Raw genomic sequence first — 12,444 nt, 5'->3', positions numbered from 1 at the left:
GCTATGTGAAACGCAAACTTCTAACTTGTGAATGAACAGAATCTTCAATGTCTCAATTCTTCCAAATCACCCAGTTGAAAGCACTTTTGAATTTCCTTCAGTGGTTTGGGGATGGCATTCACAAACCATTTCACTCACATTTCAACATTTTTCAAGGTCTACTGTTGTTTCAGCAGAAAACAAATATTTGAGTCTGGAGGTTTCACAAATACTTCTTTTAAAAAAAAAGGTACAATTTTATCTTACACCTAAATAAAAGCTTCATTATTGATACTCATTAAAGCTGTAAGTGAACTGGAGAGCTAAAATGGGATTCATGTTAAAATCACATTACCACTGCTCAGGTTTAAACCGTGGAAGTATGTGAAAGGAAAGGTCTAACACTGTGTGAGGTCTATGTTCCATACTTTTGGTTGGATTTTTTTTTCATGATGACCTGGAAAAAAAATAACAATGAAGAAGACTACGAATGAGGAGGAGGAGGAGGAGCAGCAGCAGCAGCAGGAGCAAGAGGAGGAGCAGGAGCAGGAGGAGGAGAAGGAGGAGGAAGTGGGGGAGGAAGAGGGGAGGAGGGAGGGAGAGAAAGGAAGGTGGAGAAGGGGAGGGGAAGGGGGAGGGGGAGGGGAGGAGAAGGGAGAGAATGGGGAAGGGTCAGGAGGGGGAGGAGGGGAGAGGAAGAGAGCTGGAGAAGGAGGGGGAGGGGAGGAGGAGAGGGAGAAAGAGGAAAGAGAAGGAGAAGGAGGAGGAGAAAGAGGAGGAGGAGGAGGAGGAAGAGGAGGAGGAGGAGGAGGAAGAGGAGATGCAAGGTGGAGAATCAGCTTTCAATTGTACCAGCTATACATGGCACACTTTGTTTTCTCCCATAGCACTGGGAGGCCAAGTTTTCCTTATAATAGCCCTGAAGGTAGACAACCCGTTAAATCATCTTCCCAGAGGAGGACGCTGCCCAGTGGCCTAGCTGTAACCCCAGAGACTCAGGCGGCTTACAATGGAGTACAACAGTTCAAACCCAACCTGGGAAGGAAAAAAAAAAACAAAAACAAAAACCGTATAACTCTTATCTCCAACGAACCATTTTAAAAATCCAGAATTGGGGCTCAGGCTCAAATGATAGAATGCTATCATTGTAAAAAATAATACTTCAAGAACAGTGCTCATGCCCTCAGTTCAAATCCCTGGGCCAGCATAAAAAAAATGAAAAGACATATACAAAAGGGGAAAGATGACTCTCAGAAGTTTCAAAAATATCAACAGGTCATAAACAGAAATGATAAGTGTGATAAGAGAAATTTCATGTTTTCTGACTTGAAAGACCCAAAAGCTATCCATTCATCCATGTGGAATTGATATGAGAAGAAGACTTGAAAACCCAGCATTCCACAAAGTTCCCAATCTAAATGACCAAGCAGAGAGGAGATTCCAGACCGTATGCTGGGGGCTAGTATAAGTAGACAGAATGGGTGTTTGGTAAGATTAAATATGACAAACTCCAACAGCTCACCTTTTGATAGAAAGCTCAAACATTCACCTTGTCAGAACAGAGTATTCCCAGACATCACCACACCCTCTATATGCTAGCTCTTATCCTCAGTCAAAGAAAGCCACGCCATTCAACATCTGGGAGTGTTTTGCCAGCGAGACATGTGACATCTAAGCCTTAGCTGGTCTCTTCGGGAAAAGAGGAGTATTAAAAAAAAAAAGTATCGTATAAAATAGAGCTACAGTAGAAGCCATGACAAATGAACATTCATAAACTTCTCAGTCCTCCTCCATTCAAATGCGGTAGAAGCAATTGAGGTGGCACAGCAAGACAAATATACAAATAAATGGGGAGCCTAATGTGACTAGTAGGGCAGATAGAAGATATGCATAGAGCACGAAGATAGGAAGGGTGATTGATCCAGAGGCACTGTACACATAAGTAGACCTGCTACATCATAGTCCTCTTGTATGACCATCCATAGAGGAATACTAAATTACACATCATATAGGCACTCACTTCTGTGCAAATGCAATGGAAGAAATTATGCTGGAACCTTGAGGGTACACAAACAAAGTCTAGATCAGGCTCTGCCTCCAAGAAACAAAACTAGGAAAATATGAGGGACCAATGAATCACATAATGGAGATAGCAAGAACCCTTGATAGGAATCACAGACTATACTGTGTTTATTTTACAGTCCATTAGAGCCAAAGCACTATGTACCTAATATTCAGATAGCATCTGAATTCGACCAAGCTCTGTTCCACACATACTACCACCTCTATCTTACTGATACAGAGATAAAGCTTGGCAATAGGAGATAAGACACTGAAGGCTATATAACTGTTCTCAGTATGTATTGGGCCCTTCCAATACATATCTAGATTTCCACATTTTACTGTCTTAAGGAAGGCAGGGATGGAGACTTAGCCAGTGTAGGAAGTGTATGGGATGTCCTAAGAGGCTACAAAATTCAAAGCAGGAGCTACAAATCATTGGAGAAGGACAGCTGATAGGGATCCTCACAGGAATGCAGAAGTGGGAGGAAACTGGAATACTCAGAGCCTAAGGCACACACAGAATGTAGGCTGGGCACAGGGTACAGCAGTCAAGGGGTGCTAGAGCACAGGGCAGCCTGCATGCCAGGATCAGCAGAGTCCCTGTGCAAAGCAGTCTCTCTGAGGTCTCCTAGAAGTTCAGTGCACTGAGCAGAAACTACAGAAAGCAATTAGGCAATACTATGTGTATATGAGGAACATTGTAAGTCGGTTACAGATTTGTCATAATTGTGAAGAACCTCTGGCATTCACAGAAACCTTGCTGACTTTATTAAGTAATTTTTAATATATAGTTTTAAGACAGGGTAGTTAAAAGCAGATCATTTTAATATTTTCCGTGTGTTACATATGGAACTACATTTATGCTCAGGATCATTTTAGATATGTCCACAACTCATTTTAGCTCAACTAAAGCATCACACTATTTGGAAATGTTCCAAAATGATGATATAGACATTTCTAACTTCCAAAATTATGCATCTGTGTCACATATACACAGGCCGCCCACACAGCTGTTCACATTTGAGTCTCTTTTCTCCTTCCCACTCCCTCTTTTTTTCTTTCTTCCCTCCTTCCTCTTGTTCTTCCATGGGTTCAGCATGACCACTGATCATCAGAAGCAGTAAGAAAGAACCCTCTCAATTTTCAAACGTGCATTCATTCTGGCTATACAATAGAAAACACAAGGGCTGGGGTCAGGAGTTTGGCCTAGTGGTAGAATGCTTGTCTAGCATGCATGAAGACCCGGGTTCGATTCCTTGGTAATACATCCATAGGGGAAAAAGAAGCCAGAAGTGCTGTGGCTAAAGTGGTAGAGCTCTAGCCTTGAGAAAGCCCAAGGATAATGCTCAGGCCCTGAGTTCAAGGCCCAGGACTGGCAGGAAAAAAAAAAAACAAGGGCTGGAGCTGGGAATGTTAGTAGATTGCTTGCCTCACATGCATGAAGCTCTGCATTCAATTCCTCAGCACCACATACACAGAAAAGGCCAGAAGTGGCAGTGTGGCTAAATTGGTAGAGTGTTAGCCTTGGGCCAAAGAAGCTTCGAGATAGTGCCCAGGCCCTGAGTTCAAGCTCCCGGACTGGGGGAGGAGGGAGAATTGGAGGAAAAAAAAAGAGAGTACAAGGGTTGATTGGAAGCATTATGCAAACATCTTTACCAACTCAGAATATAGTATCTTGTATATTCTATTGCACTGTTTTTAGTTTTTCAGTAAGGGTATATTTTGATAAAGAACACCATTATGTTATAACAGAGGCAAACAATGCTAATGGCAACATTTTTAATGAAATTCAACTAACTGACCAACAGTCAAGGGAATTTACAGTATAGACATAAAAATGTGCCTAATATGACATTTTCATGCCTCATGTAAATATTATGACATGCCCCAGATTCCTTTAGACTGTAGATAGAACATTTGGACAACCTTCCCATTCCTCACGGCCTCAAGCTACATTATCGGTGTCACAAATGAGCTAACCCTGTGCAATCCTTAGAAAAAAGTTTTACATCATGTGAATAGTCAAACAGCTATCCTGCATCTATTCTGGAAATTTGAAAGCAACATTTTCTTTAGCAATGACAGTCATTATACATTAAGAGGAAAAAGAACAAAAGAGGAAAAATATCACCATACTAGATGGAAAGGATCAAGTGCCAAATGGCCAGGAACATTCAAGTAAACTAAGGACAGTTGAAGTCCTTCTGCCTATTGCTGCAGAGAACTGAGCATTACCCACAACATGAAGCCCCTGGGCCTATCTAGAAATGGGAACTGGTAAAAATAAATAAATACATAAATGAATAAGTCACATCATACATTACAGAGGTATCTGTATGATTAAGAAACCATCTGGGCCCCTAGAGAAGTAGGTCCATACTCAACCACATTCCACTTGCAGTCGTAGGAAGGACAGCCATGTAGGCTCAGTGACAGGAATAGGCTTGAGGAAATAAATGTACTACTAGGAGATAAGGACGTCAGAGCACGTGCTCATCCATGAGCAGGCAAGGAAACCCTCATCATGGCTCCCAATGAAATCAGAATGCCCAGGAAACATGACCTGTTTCCTGTCTGAGGCAGTTCAGCAGAGCATATCACAATGACTTACATGAAACAATGGCTTCTGAGAGAGTCAGAGAAATCCACCCTCAAATAATTATAAACCCGCAGTGCAAACCAACAGTATCACCATGTAGCGGTGATTCTAGTATATTGTTTGCCATAAGTGCAAGTATTCTGCTTTTGCATGAATGGCACTCTGCATAGTTGTGTGTGCCAGAATTATCACAAATGCACAGGGAATCCATTGCACTATGATGCTATGATATTACTGTAGCTACAACATGACTAGATAATGCACACTTTTTAGCTCCATATCGTCTTATTGGATCACCATCATGTCTGTGATGTGGTTTTGACGTAAACTTCATTATATGTGATATAAAGAATGCATCGGCCTGGGAGCGTGGCCTAGTAGTAGGGTACTCGTCTAATATGAACAAAGCTCTGGATTTGATTTCTTGGTACCATATGCACAGAAGTGGTGCTATGGATCCAGTAGTAGAGCGCTAGCCTTGAAAAAGACTAAAGACAGTGCCCCAGAATGTGAGTTCAAGCCCTAGGACTGGCAGAAAAAATAAAAAAAGGAATGCATTCATAGAATGTTCCATGACACAATTCAACTTAAAGACAAGGACCAGTATACAAGGAAACTCTATACAAACCAAATCAAGAAAGAGTATTTCCTATTAGCAAGTAGTCATGAGTAACAAACAGCAATCCCAAGGCTTTCTTTCAAGTTGTTCCAATAACAAGCAAACAATAACAAGCATAAAAAACTAAACTAAGAAATGGTGTCCAACTTGTTTTGTTTTATGATGCTAGTAGATTTGAACTCAGTACCTCATACTTACTAGGGAGGTGCTCTACCACATGAGTGATATAAAACTTAATGCTTTTGTCATTTTTCAAATAAGGTTTTCTTCTTTGTCCAGCTTGAGCCACGATCCTCTTATTTATGCTTTTCCACGTAGCCAGGGTGACAAATAAGCCCTACCAGGTCAAGCTCTTTGTTTGATTGACATGAAGTCTCACTTAACTCTTCATGAGCTGGCCTAAAACCATGATCCTGCTAATCTCAGCCTCTTTTGACTAGCCAGGATTATAAGTATAAGCAAATATGGCCTAGGTTGGAGTGACTCAGTTGGTGCCACACCCAGGACATAGAGGCCTTTCAAGAGAGTAATTGTCCTAATAAACAGGAAACCAAGTGATAAAGCAGAGAAAAATAGATGATACTTAGGCAAAAGTCTGATAGAAAAAGGAAACATTCAGCAGAATAGAAGTGGACTTCCATAAGAAATTTCAGAAAATTTCTGCCATCTCTTATATTTTTGTACCATAAAATAACATAACATGACTTCACTTTTTTGTGAAATGTCTGTACTGTTTATCTGAAACATAAAATGTGAGCCTAGAGAATGAAGGGACATGTTGCATGGGAAACACCACAGGTAAAGGTGCTAAGATAAATATTAGAAGAAAATTAAATGAGAGTGAAAAGAGAAGGAATTCATCAGAATTCCAATTAGAAGATAAGTACACAAAAAATGCTGAGAGAATGAGACACATGGAAGATACATCTGAGAGACCAAATTCACACAAGAAAGAAATCCAAGAGGAGAAAAATAAATAGAACCAGTGAGTTATCATAGAAACGATATAAAATAACTTTTCTCAGCCAAAGAAAAATTTGACATTCCAACACTTAAGAGCTACCGCAAAAATAGATTCAAGAAAAAAATGTATTAAAATCTGAAACCAAATCCTATTAAATGCATAGTCAAAAATAAAATCTCAATTCAGTTATTTTAAAGGGCCAGGCACAAGTGGCTCTTGTCTGGAATCTCCAGCCACTTGATATGCTGAAATTAAGAAGATCATGGTTTGAGTCCAGCTCAGGCCAAAAGCTAGAGAGATCTCCACCTCAAACAATAAGCTCGACATGGTGAAACCAGCTGTCCAGAAGATAAAATTCAGAACACTGAGGTCCAAGCTAGCAACAGACCTGAAACTCCATGAAAAATAACAAAAAATGATGGATTATGGATCCTAGAAGCATTAGGCCCTGAATTCACACAAAAACCAAGATTTAAAAATTCTAAAATATACAAGGACTAAGAGAAGGCAACTTAAAGAGAACTAAGTTAACTTAGATAAACAGAAACATCTGACATCTTTGCAACCAAGTACCAAACATTAATGCAAAGAAAATAGACTCTACTGAGAAAAACAGAACATTATACTCAAGAACAAAATACCTAACACAATCATAATCCAGTGAGAAGAAATAAGAGCATCAGAAAGCTATTCTCTCATATGCAATTTATCTTTTATTTAGTTTCTTATACATTTAATGTCACTATTAAGTCAAAACACATCCAGCATGTAATTTTGTCAGAATAACTTGCTAGCTAGACATTAAAATTAGAACTCAGGCCAACTGAAAAATGATCTTGATGCATTAGTTTATAGACTGATGGATAACTTTGCATAAAATATTTGCATATTCAGGTTAATTTTGTTGGACAATTGCATATGCAGGCTGAATACATATAAATTTTCCCATTTATATTTGAATCTATCTTAAAATGCTTTCTGAACCTCAATACTTTTAACAAAATAGACATATCTTGACATGAATTTTGAATTCTTTAGGGATTTTTTTACTGAATTATTCTTTTTAAATTATTTAGTGGATCATTCTTTTTTCATATATTTTTATTGTAATTAATAGAAAGGTTACATTATATTCACCAGATAGAAGGGGCATTACTTCACAAACATTGATACCTTTTCTCATGTCTTGGTCCCCATTTCCCTCCCCTCACCCCTGCCCCTCATCTTGTTTTCCCCCTTCCCTATCCTATTTCAAATAACCAAATAAGCATATATACACTGTATCAGAAAAATATGGAAGGCTTCACAAATTTGTGTGTCATCTTTGCACAGGGGCCATGCTAATCTTCTCTGTATTGTTCCAATTTTAGTATATGTGCTGCCAAAGTGAGAACACAATTTATCTTGTACTATTAAGTATCATATCCTACAAGGCTAAGCAATAATTAATAATTAAATTAAATAATTAAAAGTATATTTCCAGCCAGGTGTATTGGCCCTGGTGGCATGCTAGGCAACTTATACTACACTGTAAGTACAAATATTTCTAAAAGAAAATGGTATGTACATCATAAACCAGCATGATAACCACATTCAATCCTTTAATGTGTTCTAATGTGTAAAAAACCTATACAAAGAACACTTACTTTATGGCATCATTTAAAGGAAAATAGATGGGCCTGGGAATAATTATGTTAAGTGATAAGTCAACATCAGAGAAACAACATCTTCTCTCACATGTGGAAGTGAGGTCTACATTATGAGCATATGAGAAGCCTACACACATATCCACAAATCTATCAAGTAAAAAATGATATACACAGGAATGATTGTAATGGCATAGCTCCTTACAACAACTTACAGTTGAACAAAAGGAACAACAGCAAGTTGGAACATGTGTTTGGACAGGGCAGGCAATGGAGAAAGAAGTATAAAAATGCAATCATAATATGCAATGTACATATGCAAATAAGTAACCAGGTAACTTGAGGAGATGAGTAGGTTTAAGGAGACTGAGGAGAATGATGACATTTGATCAGAATGTATTGTACTTATAAACTGATGTGTTGAAATGAAATCTCATTGTCCAACTACAGAAAAATGGTGAAAATTATATTACAAGATTATATGTTATGTGAAAAAATTGTCTTTGTAACATGGAAGAAATGATAGTTTTTATCCTATATTTACCATAATGAAGTACATACAAACAGTAGAATATTGTTTTAATTTCTTGAAAGTTATACCACATATTGCATTTCAAAAACAGACTCCAAAGTGAGTTAAAAGAAGCCAGAGGAGGTCAATCTAAGTTAAATTTTCTGTGGCTATCCTCACAAATTATGATAAAAATATATAACTTACTAGTAATCATGCAAATGACAGATTAGTGAATTTACATATATTACTCTGAAGGCTATTAAAATAGTAATACTAAAATATCACTTTGTTAAAAGGAGTAACAGTCAAAATTCAGACTAAATTAATAGAAATTGCTCCATAAAATGGCAATCCAAATGACAGACAAAGTCTTTATTTTATTGGAGCTTGGAAATATATATTTATAAACATATATATATATATACTATCATAATAGATCTAAGGTCATAGAAGAAAAATACCTTAAACTTGCCCATATGTACCTTCTGAGTGTGGAAGGTGAGTTAATTATACCTATAATTATCATTTTTTTTCATGCAACTTTATACTGGTTGTACTCTAAATTACTACCACATTCTACCAGAGAGCCATATATTCACAAATATGGAGATCCCTAGCTTGCTGTGCCACTAACCTTTCCTTAACACCTTTGAACTACAGTAATTATTACCTGACAGACAATACGTTCTGTTCTAGAATCTTCCTCATATCCTGTCATTCTACAGTTGTAAGATCAATTTTCTAAAACAAAAAGATTCAGAGATATTATTACAACACTACTGCAAAGTCTATTTACCAAAGGAAAATATCATTCAAGAAAATTATAGTATATTGTAAATATTGACTAGAACGGAAGTTTCAGGTTTTGTGGGTTTTGTTTTTATTTTTTTTTGAAAATTTGTGGCCGGGGGTTTGGCCTAGTGGTAGAGTGCTTGCTTAGCACGCACGAAGACCCGGATTCGATTCCTCGGTACCATATACGTAGCAAAAAGCCAGAAGTGGTGCTGTGGCTCAAGTGGTAAAGCCCTAGCCTTGAGAAAATCCAGGGACAGTGCTCAGGCCCTGAGCCCAAGCCGAGGACTGGCAAAAAAAAAAAAAAAAAAAAATGCAAGACCTGAAAATTTGTAATCATCTGTCTCCCAGGCCCAATCCTTCCTGGTTCTATAAATCATCTACATGTAGATTTAAATGTTAATACCTTTGACGTGCCTTCCTTCCTTCCTTTCCTCCCTCTCTCCCCTTCCTTCCTGATTCCTTCCTTTCTCTCTTTTTCTTTAGTATTTTTTTTAACTCAAGACTAGCACTCTTCCCACTTGAACCACTCAGCTCCATTTTGAGATTTTTGGTCATTAATTGGAATTAAAAGTCATAAGGACTTTGCTGCCTAGGTTGTCTTAGAACTGTAATTCTCAGATCTCAGCCTCCTGAGTAGCTAGGATTATAGCGCTGATCCATGCCTTCTAGTTGATAGGCCCTTTGTTGGGATTAATCAGAGCTCCACAACTGGAAAGAAGCTCTGGCACTGTCTCAAGTTTTTGACTCACAAGCTTCTTTTATACATTCTGGCTCCAATGCATTATATTTTTTACTCATTTCAATGAATTTAATATTTAGAAAAACTGAGTTGCATATCTACATTTGCATCTTACTAATAGTAAAAAAAGACTAGGTTTGTTTTCATTAAATTTTTAGCAATGAGATTTTTGTGTGTGTGTGTGTGAAAAGCTGGACACTAAACTTGATAAATATACTCTAGCTAATTTCTACTCAAGTACTGAAAATAATAACATAAGAAGGATTCAACATAGTGTTAGTACTCTTAATTGTTATTCATCTTGCTGCTATAAATCTCCTTGCTGGGAAATTTATCCTAATTCTTGTAACATTGCAGTATAAGAAGAAATATAGTAGTTAACATATGTCCAAAGTGGATGCATTTTCAGGGTTATGTTAGTGTTTGTGAATTCCTCTTATTTAATTCTCCCTCCTATGCCAGAATCTGGGCAAAAATGCACACAAGAAATCTTAAGGCAATAAAAATCAATGTAAAATATTATCATCTCAAACCCCTTTAAAAAGAAGTTGTATCTTGGGTAGAACATAAGTAATCTGAAGAGCAATGATAGCAGTTTTCTCACATAAAACAATACAGATGACTTCACACATTAACCATAAAAATATTCCCTTGGAGAAAATAGACCTAAAAAGCTTTTTAAATTCATCTTCAAATTCTCCACATTTCATATAGGAGTAAATATCCTCAGGGTACATCTCCTGTCCTCATCACTGCTTAACAGCATATGGATGATAACAGTAATAAATTTCTCAAATATTCAAGCTTGAAAATAACCTGGAAGTACGCCACAGTTTTACAGACAAGAAGAATGAGTTCTCAGAGTCAAGGTGGGCACGAGTACTTTTTGGACTCTTCCCCTCTTCCATGTCTTGAAGAACTGAGTCTCAAACATTTTTCACTGGGTATCTCAGATCTTTGTTCTCTCTCTCCAGCAACTGACTCTGTTCATAATCAACCTTCTGATGAGAATGTCCTCCATTATTCTCAAAGTCTATAAATGTCTCCTGTATCCCACAACCAAATATCTGTCAACATCTCTCCAGAAGAGCGTTTTACACAAATTTAAGAATAACCTGATCATTCAAGACAACGTTCCAGATCCTTCTCTTCAAATAGCATCTCTGTCATTGAATCATACTATTTTAGGGGACAGGACTTTGTTTCTGTTTTATTAGGAAATCTGTCTCTGCATAGTTGGATCTTCACCTGATGGTCATTTGAGTTTCTTTTCTTTGCTTCTTTCTCTGTCCAAATATTTGGCCTATCAAAAAGCACAGAACTCTTCTTTATTATTTACATTCTTTCCACTGGTGATCTATACATGTTGAGGACTCTCCCCATCCACACAAGGATAACTGCCATGTAAATATTTCTAACTCAAGCATCATACAGGTATCATTCAAGGCACATAGACCAGTGAAACATTTAGAAATGGCAGAAGTAAACACACACACTTGCAACTAATTTTCAACCAGGGCCTAAGATGTACACATTTGGAAGGGACAACCTGTTCAATAAATAATGCAGAGAAATTTGTGTATATGCCTGCAGAATGATCAGCTGTCTCTAAATAATGCCAGTTCAAATGGATTCAAGACATAAGTTTCTATGAAACATACTGGTGGGGGGGAGTAAGATGAGGGATGGAAGAGAGGGAGGGAAGGAGGAAAGGAAGAAGGGAGGGAGGGAGGAAAGGAAGGAGGAAAAGCACAGAGGAAATGCTTCAAGACAAAGGAATTTTTTAAACAAAACCCCAAAGTGTAGATAACAAAATCCATTTTTCCATCACTCACTCACTCCAGTGAAGTAAGAAGTTCTATTCAATTCATTCTACCTACACAGGACATATTAAGTATAAGTTGATGACCATTTCTGCTCCCAATATTATCAGTGCTGCCATATTGATAGTCTTGCTTTCATATTCTAATAGTCCCTTAACAAGCCTCCATCCTTAACTTTGTTTCCCCAGCCATAGATTCCTGGTATAATATCAAAGGTATTAAACAAACCCACTGGTTTCACACTGCATTTATATGTGTGTGTGCTTGCATGTGTGCGTGCGTGAGTGTTCTAGTATTGAGGCTTGAACTCAGGTCCTAAGGATTGTTCCACAGATTTTTTGGTTTTCTGCCACTTGGGCAAAACTCCATGTCTAGATTTTGGCTGATTAATTAGAGATGAGTCTCTGTTTTGTCTGCTAAAACTGGATTTGAACCTTGATACAATGATCTCAGTTTCCTGAGTAATTAGAATTACAGGCAAGAATCATTGTTACCCAGAAAAAGTAACATTTTTCAACATTTCCATGTTCCATGTAATACAATAAACGTTTAAATATGCAGTGATGGTTGTTTCTCATTAAGAGCTGTAGAATGATTAAGACATTAGCTATTGATTCTCCCCGGCCTCAGAAATAATTAAATGACACATTAATACAGAGAGCTTTGTGTCTGTCACTTAAGTTTTGAAAGTTTTAAGTTTTA

The 12,444-nt window shown here is 37.6% G+C and overlaps 1 protein-coding gene and 1 non-coding gene across 8 annotated transcripts in view; both read right to left on the bottom strand.

Moving 5' to 3' along the window:
• Nrg3 (neuregulin 3) overlaps positions 1–12,444 on the bottom strand; it is a 945,390-nt gene that overhangs the window by 836,167 nt on the left and 96,779 nt on the right. The window lies entirely within an intron of this gene.
• Positions 7,513–7,621, bottom strand: LOC150054348 (U6 spliceosomal RNA). Its single transcript, XR_016537960.1, has one exon. It is a non-coding gene; the product is annotated as a U6 spliceosomal RNA (small nuclear RNA).

This window comes from Megascapheus bottae, chromosome 15 (assembly GCF_031878675.1).
Source record: "Megascapheus bottae isolate mThoBot1 chromosome 15, mThoBot2.hap1, whole genome shotgun sequence".
Lineage (NCBI taxonomy): Eukaryota > Metazoa > Chordata > Mammalia > Rodentia > Geomyidae > Megascapheus > Megascapheus bottae.
Note: the sequence above shows the minus strand (reverse complement) of the source record. Positions and strands in the feature narration are given on the sequence as shown.